Raw genomic sequence first — 8,975 nt, 5'->3', positions numbered from 1 at the left:
AGTTCAAGTAAAAATCATAATGAGATATCAACTCCCACACCTCTGATGGAAACCTTCTACCCCATCAGAGGCCATACCAGCACCCTGAATCCCAGATACCAGGCCAGCTCCCTGAAACTTTAAAAACAGCCAGAAACCTTCTACCTCACCAGAAGCCAGGCCAGCATCCTGAACCACAAAGGAACCCTTCCCATTTTAGAGGCCCGGCACATCACCAGAACTCTAGCTCCCAACAGGGCAGCAAAATGCTAATGGACCAGATGCCATTCAGTCTGTAAGGTCTAGCCGCCGACTCGCTCGCGTAGAGACTTTCTACTCCACCACAGGCCACTCCAACCATAAAACCAGAGAGGAAAAAGAAACCAATGAAGAAAACACCCATCCAACAAAGACAAACCCAGAAATAGATGCCTAAATGTCAGAGTGATAATAAACAACATCTAGGGCAATATGTTACCACCAGAGCCCAGTTAATCAATTACAGAAAGTCTTGAATATCCCAACACAGATGAACCGTGAGACAATGATGTTAAAACAAACTTGATAAAAGTGATAGAGATACTTTTAATTGCAAATAAATAAAACCCTTAAAGAAATTGAGAAAAAGAGATATCTACCCCTGTGTTTTATTCCAGCAGGAATATGAAGAATAACAAGTATGGAAAAAGTTGTAAGGAAGATAAAGTACCCATGGACTTTGCAAATTGCATTGTGAATGAGTTCAGTAACTAGAAGGAAAAATGAAGATCTTTCTCAAGATTAAAAGTGCAACTAGTATATAGTTAAGAAACCCCACTATTGGTTGTATATCTAAAGGAGTTGAAATTAGTATGCATCCTAGTTTTGTTTCTGTTGTTGTGATAAAATACTGACCATGACAAATGTGGGAGGGGAAAGAGTTTATCTCATCTTATATAGCACAGTCCATTATGAAGGGAAGTCAGGACAGGAACCTGGACCCAAATACTGAAACAGAGGCCATAAAGTACAACCATTTGCTATTTCCTGAAGCCTGATCTCTTTCACCACCTGGCCAGGCTTGGCACTGCCAACAGTGAGCTGGCCCTACATTATCAATCATCAATAAGAAATTACCCAAAAGTCTCTTGCCTACCTACCAGGCAATATAATGGAGACATTTCTTCACCTGAAGTTCCCTCTTCCGAGATGACACTTGTTTATATCAAGTTGATGATGAAAGACCCCAGGCGGGGGACTGTCACGGGAGGGAGACCCGAACCCAAGGAACAGCGAGACCACAAACTTGGATGCAACAGCAAGAGGCTTTATTGATAATACACGGGTACCCGGGGCATCTCAGTCTCGGGAACTGAGAGCCCCGAGCTGGGGACTCAGGGGTTCTTTTATAGCAAAAAGCGCAGTACAGAAGCGAGAAGCCTAGTTACAGGACCCTGATTGGGCAATGTAAATGAGGCTGGGGCTCAGAACGAGGGCAATTAAGGTTTCTCTCAGAACTCAAGTCTCGGCCTTGGCCCTATCTGAGGAACAATAGGTCTCTGTGCTTGCCCAATCTTGCTGGGCTGGCCATCTGGTCACAGAAGACACCCAAAGCCCATGTCCTTGGGCAGAGCTCCCTTCTGATAAAAAATGACTATTCGGCTGAGCTGTGGGGGAAAGGAATTTTCCATGAGCCTCAGCTTGCCTGTGTAGGCTAGGCCGGGGTCTTTCAATGACAAATCTTCAGCACCACAGTGTGTTAAAGCTCTATCCCCGGTCACATATCTATTCAATTTTTATCTATAACAGGCATGAGATGGAAACAATCCACATGAACATTAGCAGATTGTATTTAAAAACATGGTGCATATATATGCACCAAGGAATATCATCCATTATCAACAAAGCAAAATAAAGAAATCTGTGATACCACAGATAAAACAAGAACACATTGTGATGAGCTACATAAGTCAGGCGCAGATAGTGTAATCTCATTTATATGTGAATTAAAAAAAAAACTTAAACACTATAGTAGAGAATAAAATGGTGAAGTTAGTAATAGAGGAAGTGAAAGAAGAAAAGGAGTAACCAGAATAGGAGCCTTTAACAAAAGGATCCAAGTCTCTGTTAAATAAGGAAATAAACCCTTGGCATTCCAGGGTAAAGCTCCATGTTAATAGAATTTATCATATTGTATATTTCAAAACTATTGAGAGGGTTTTAAAGTATCACACGATAAAATTTGAAGTTCAGTGTCATGCTAGTTAGTATGATTTAACCATTCCAAGATATATGTATGTATATATATATATATATGTATACATATATATATATATACCTTTTACTTTATAAATACAAGTATTTGTTACTTTAAAAATAGTTAAAAGATTAAAGAATTTGTATCATTTGGGACTGGACAATTGGCTGTTTATTGACAATTGGTCAGCCCTCAAAACATACATGGGGGTAGCATTATACGAACATAACAGGTTATATATATGAATATCTAAGATAGATAGACAGACAGATATGTATGCATGCAAAAACAACTAGTAAAAAAAAGAGGCCATGAAGTTAAAGGAGAGTGGGAGGAATATACATGAAGTATTGGATGAAGGAAAGGGAAGGGAGAGATGTAATTCAGTTATAATCTAAAAATAAGAGTTGTAAAAACACTAAAGTAGAACTCACTGTGCTTTAGGAAGAAAATTCAGTTGTCATATGAAACATTTCTTCAGAAAAAAATTGACATTCACTTAATGGGTTAAAGGAAATTGGGTCAAAACTTGTTTTATTACTTCCTATATTAGATATGAAAGGTAATCATCTATTTGATCAATTACATGGAAAGTAATGTTTAGATGCTCCAGTCCACTGGCAACAGAGTTGGTATCTGCTAAGGTCAGTTTTAGTTCTCCTCATATGTTGGCTTAGTTGACAGCTGCTCAGTTGTCTTGCACTTAGTCTGGATCAAAAACCGAGCCATGTATATCCTTATCTTTGGCACACATTTCTCTTAGGGGAAAATACCACCCAAGAAGAGATGCTAAGCTAAGTATTATCAAACTTTGTGACTCTTCAACTTCTCTGACAGAACATTTATGAAACAATTAAAAATCTGTAGGCTGTATTGTTTACTCCCAATGTACTGCTCCATTCCTGTTTTATAAGTTTGCTTTTCTAAGTGATAATAATTTATGAAAATATTTTTCTACAGACACAATTTTCTTATCTGTATTCCAGTGTGTAAATACACAGTTTACCAAGATTTAAACACCGTTCTCTAGGTTATTTAGTAACTTTCAAAATGAACTACTGTGATATCATTCAGTTAAAATTTAATTTCATTATTTGATTTAAAATTTTGAGCAATTATTTACTTTTATGAATATTCATATAGATGAATATGTATGAGGAAAAATAGGAAATATTTATTCCTCAATTGTTTTACATGCAATTTAAACTAATGCTGCTTGTACATATGGGGTTATATTATCCTGCAAAATACTTACCAACAAAAGGAGTTCTCATAGGACATTTGGTTTTTAAATAATATATCTGTTCCAAAAAGTAATTATCGCACTTTTTGGATAAATAGCTAGCTTCCTATGTCAATCTACTTTCAGTCACTATAACAAAACACCTGAGATAGAAAACCTTAAAGGACAGAAGATCATTTTGCTTTGTGGTTTAATCCATAATTGCTTTTTCCATTGCTTTTGGGCTCACATCAATAATTTATGTCATAGTGGAAGGCTGCAGCAGCAAAACTCTTAACATCTGGTGGATAGGCATAAAACAGAGAGAAGGAGGGGAACACCAGAGTCCTAATGGTCCCTTCAAGAGCCCTCAAGGTCCTACGTTCTCCATTATCCCGCATGGTATAAATATGTTAACTTAGGTAAGAGGCTTGAAATGATTTTTTTCATGGCTGACCTGTGAGGGGTAGGAAGCCAGGAGGTTGTAACAAATAAAGTATGAAAAGGTCTATATTCTTTAATGTCCTGGTTTCAAAGTGTTTATGGCTATTCATTCAGTTTTTTTTCAGTGTATGATTTTGTGAAGCACAGAAGCGTATTAACTAATCAAAAGAGTAAACATTTCTCATCAGTCAGTTCTTATTTACTTCATGGGTTCTTAATTCTTTAGATTCATTCAGTTTTCCTACCTATCATCTGAAATACAGAATACAGCAAAACAATGTGAAAACATTTCAACTGACATATTCCCAGTAAGAAAAAAAATCCAGGACTCACTTCTGGAGAAGGAGGATTGACAATGAATCTTAGTGACCAGGAGCGTGGAAGAACCTTACCTCCAATGTCACTGTCACCAAGACAGTAATCCTGCTGATGGATAAAAAAGCTATCTTTAGGTGTTGATTAAGGAAAATTGTTATGAAATGACTTCTTACCTGCAGTGTTCCCTGTACTGACCTCATCTGAGCTTCTCCAACTGCTCTCTTCAATCTTTCTTTCCACCTCCTCCTTCACACTCTCACACAGCATTTTATTTGGAGGTATGGGGATGGCTTACACATTTCTCTTCTTGCTGGGAAACCATATGCCCTGAGGGCCAGGGCTTGATGGATAGATATCGCCTCCTAACCATCCCTGCCCCTGTGCGTTCACAAAAACTTTTTTGTTGTTGTTTTCCTGTTCCTGTTTTTCTGAATAGAAGATTCCAGAAAAACAACAACAACACTGAATTCAGTATAAAGTTTTTGTTTCTCTAAGATTACCCAGAGGAAAGAACAGTTTTACTAAAGCAATTTCATCTCAGAAAGGTAGGTGTCTTTACACTAAGTCTAAGTTCAACAGAGGTAAATGAATGCAGGGGGAGTCAGTAAAGAAACTGCCAACATGACTGACCCATTATTAGGTGGGAGGTTTTTATTGTGAATAAGAAAAAGAAAAAACACAGAAGCATCTGAAAGCAGAGCAGAGCAGACTGGACATGGCCATAGAAAGGGAAAAGAGAGGGTGGGGTAGAATAGTGGAGATAGCAAGATAGCAAGAGATAGAGAATAGAACAGAGAGAGAGAGAGAGAGAGAGAGAGAGAGAGAGAGAGAGAGAGAGAGAAGAAGAAGAAGAAGAAGAAGAAGAAAAAGAAGGAGAAGAAGGAGGAGGAGGAGGAGGAGGAGGAGGAGGAGGAGAAGAAGAAGAAGGAGAAGAAGAAGGAGGAGGAGGAGGAGGAGAAGAAGAAGAAGGAGAAGAAGAAGAAGGAGGAGGAGGAGGAGGAGGAGGAGAAGAAGAAGAAGAAGAAGAAGCAGAAGAAGAAGAAGAAGAAGAAGAAGAAGAAGAAGAAGAAGAAGAAGAAGAAGAAGAAGAAGAAGAAGAGTGAGAAAAGAACAAAGTAGTGAATAGCAAGAGAGAAAGAGACAGAGCCTGTTAAGCCTGTTAACAGCAGAGAAGCTGGTGGGTAAGGTAGGGTCAAGAGGCAAGTGTGGACTTAGAAATGTGTAAGGAATACTTGTGAATATGGATAAAGGGGGCCTGGAGGCCAGCATTGGCTTTCATATGCTAATAGCAATCACAAATAACCATATGTCCCTTATACCAGATATGCTAATAGCAATCACACGTAACCATATGTCCTTCATACCAGAAGTAAGGGAAAGGACTTCTTTTGGCAGACAGGAAATGTATTTAGGAATGCTGAGTTTTGTCTCACCACCATAAATCCTTCTTAAGCTTAAATTCTTTTCCAGATGTATAGATTTTCTGAGACCCAACACCAAAAATGTGTGACAACTCTAGGGAAGAACTAATACGATATAGGTCATGGTGTCATCCTCGAGACAACAGTACTGGTGGAGTCTAGGCCTCCTGTGGGAAAGGGTGCAGAACATTTTAGAATGGTGAAGGTTTTAGAAATTACACTCTGGAGGGTATGTTCGCTGGCTTACTCCCTTCTGACTGTTGACAAGACCGAGGAAGGCTCTCATTTACGGAACAGCTGCGGAAGTACCTCATTGGAGGGATGAGCTCGAAACAACCGACGATGAGAGTCTCAGAACCCATTTTGAGCTATGGGGAACCCTCACCCACTGGGTGGTAATGAGAGATCCAAACACCAAGCAATCCGGGGGCTTTGGATTTGTCGCATACACCACCGTGGAACAAGTGGGTGCCGCTATGAATGCGAGACCCCACAAGGTGGATGGAAGAGTTGTGGAACCTAAGAGAGCCATTTCAGGAGAAGATTCCCAAGACCGGGTGCCCACTTCACTGTGAAAAGAGATCTTCGTAGGTGGTATTAAAGAGGACACTGAAGAACAACAGCACCTGCGAGATTATTTTGGGCAGTATGGGAAAATTGAAGTGATTGAAATCAAGATGGACAGAGGCATTGGAGGAAAAAAGAGGCTTTGCTTTTATCACCTATGATGACCATGACTCTGTGGACAAGATTGTTATTCAGGAATACCATACTGTGAACAGCCACAAACATGAGGTGAGAAAAGCCCCGTCAAAGCCAGAGATGGCTAAGGGCTTCGTCCAGCCAAAGAAGTAGAAGTGGTTCCGGAAACTTTGGTGGTGGTCGAGGAGGTGGTTTTGGCAGCAATGACAGTTTTGGTCGACAGGGAAACTTAGATGATCCTGGTGACTTCGGTGGTGGCCGTGGTGGTGGTGGATACGGTGCCAGTGGGGATGGCTATGATGGATTTGGTAATGATGGAAGTAATTTTGGAAGTGGTGGAAGCTACTGTGATTTTGGCAATTATAACACTCAGTCTTCAAATTTTGGACCAATGAAGGGAGGAAACTTTGGAGGCGGAAGCTCAGGCCCTTATGGTGGTGGAGGCCAATACTTTGTTTGTTAAACCAAGAAACCAAGGTGGTTATGGTGGTTCCAGCAGCAGCAGTAGCTATGGCAGTGGCAGGAGGTTCTTTGTACAGTCGGGAAACAAAACGTAGCAGGAGAGGAGAGCCAGAGAAGTGACAGGGAAGCTACAGGTTACAAGAGATTTGTGAACTCAGCAAAGCACAGTGGTGGCAGGGCCTGGCTGCTACAAAGGAGACATGTGTTAGACAATACTCATGTATATGGGCAAAAACCTCCAGGACTGTATTTGTGACTAATTGCACAGCAGGTTATTTTAGTTTCTGTTCTGTGGAAAGTGTAAAGTACTCCAACAAAGAGGTTTACTGTATACCTTTTTCACCCATGCTGTGTATTGTAATAGTCTGATCATGATGCTGAATAAATGTGTCTTCTTTTCTTATTCTTTTTATTTTTAAATGTGCTGTGTAAAGTTAGTCTACTCTGAAGACATCTTGGTAAATTTCCCCAACAGTGTGAAGTTAGAATTTCTTCAGGGTCGTCCCAAGTTCCATTTGTGATTTATTTATGATTGCTTGGGTGAAGAAGCCACTGTCTTAAACTGCCAGTTATTGTTGTGACTTATTAATGAGTTTCACCATTAAAAGGGTCATCCAAGCCAAGTCTGCAATTTAGCTATAAAATGGTTGTTGGCACACCTTGTGCAATATCAACTGAATAATGGTATCAGATAAAAATAACAGATGGCAATGAAGCTTGTGTATCATCCATTATCAGGAGTAATTAATAAATGATTTAATTCTCTTGAAAAAAAAAGAAAGTACACTCTGGAAAGTGTTTGAGGAAAAGAATTTGTCAGTCCTGAGAACTGACTAATCCGAGGCATTAAAGGAAGTGAAGACTGAGAGATCCATTCAGTATGTGAAGCCCTTTCTGTGAAAAAGTTTAGCTGTCTCAGGACTCATGTCCTTAAATGGGGGTTAGGACCATGGATAGAGGTTTCACGTACTTTCTGATACAAATGTAGACGTCCTGAATTTCTCCTGAAGTTCCGAGTCAATAGGTCAGGGTAAAGTCAGAGATATGTTTAATTTTTATCCAGTATTTCATGAAATTTTTATGAGTAAATTCAAGGAACTTTCACTATTTGTGTGCCAAGAGATATAGTAAGAATGTTGTGAGTTTTGTTATATCTTGTTTCTCTGATGTTAGGATTGATTTTAACTTTCTATAGAAGATTGTGAGAAAATGTCCTGTGATTCCAGCTGGCCTGGTACTAGCTCTGTAGACTAGGCTGACCTCAAACTCATGGTAAGCCTCCTTAATATGAGGAAAATAGATGTGTACCTCCATATCCGTAATCACTTAATTGGTTCTATTCCTTTACATCGTACAAAAAGATCTCTGGGAGAAGAATAATCAGGATTAGACCCTGGTAACCTAATACACGGCAGTTAGCCCTGAAACCATATACACATAATGGAAACAAAATTATCATATTGTATTTACATATTTGTGTGCACTTATACATACACACACATAATAATTGGAGAAAAGTTGATATCAGTTAGAGTGCAAAGGGGTCATGGGAAAGTTTGGAGGTATACCTGTGAGGGAATAAAGGGAAGAAGAGGATGGGGAAATGATGTAATTTTATTTTAATTAAAAGGTTTTAAAATAAAGAAGAAACATATTAATTCATAATATAGCACAGTATTAGGAACTGTTTTATCTTAAGTTGTTAATTTTTTTGGAAAATGTAGGAGTAATTTAGGATCAGTGTTCACATTTAAAAGATGTATATATATGTCCTCATTCTTTAAGATTTCCTGAAAGTCATGCATAAATATATTTATTGTTAATGCAATGAATGTCCTTCAGTGGTAAGCTAACACTTTAAAAAACATTGGGTGACAGAACATAAATCGTTAAATTTGTGTGAGTTATGAATCCTAAATTCAGTACACAGATTTTCATTTTTATTTTTTTGTATGACTTAGTAAAATTTAGCCTCTGTGCCTCAGGCTATGTTAGCAGAAGCATCAACTTTTAAATTAGAATTTTAGAAAGTAGGTTAAGTGTTTAGTGACCTGCATGTTTTTGATTTCGTGTCAATTTCATTTCTGTAATAATTAAACTAGATCTGGAGTGCAGTCAGAAATTTATTTGGCAAAATGAAGAAGGTGTTGAACTAAAGTAAAATAAGAGCTCATTCTGAAATTACTCTATT

General features: G+C 38.7%; 1 pseudogene; it reads left to right on the top strand.

Annotated features, from left to right (window-relative positions):
• Positions 1-5,439: 5,439 nt before the first annotated feature.
• Positions 5,440-6,879, top strand: LOC101837544 (annotated as a pseudogene).
• Positions 6,880-8,975: the final 2,096 nt, after the last annotated feature.

This window comes from Mesocricetus auratus, unplaced genomic scaffold, assembly GCF_017639785.1.
Source record: "Mesocricetus auratus isolate SY011 unplaced genomic scaffold, BCM_Maur_2.0 Super-Scaffold_100676, whole genome shotgun sequence".
NCBI classification, from domain to species: Eukaryota; Metazoa; Chordata; class Mammalia; order Rodentia; family Cricetidae; genus Mesocricetus; species Mesocricetus auratus.
Note: the sequence above shows the minus strand (reverse complement) of the source record. Positions and strands in the feature narration are given on the sequence as shown.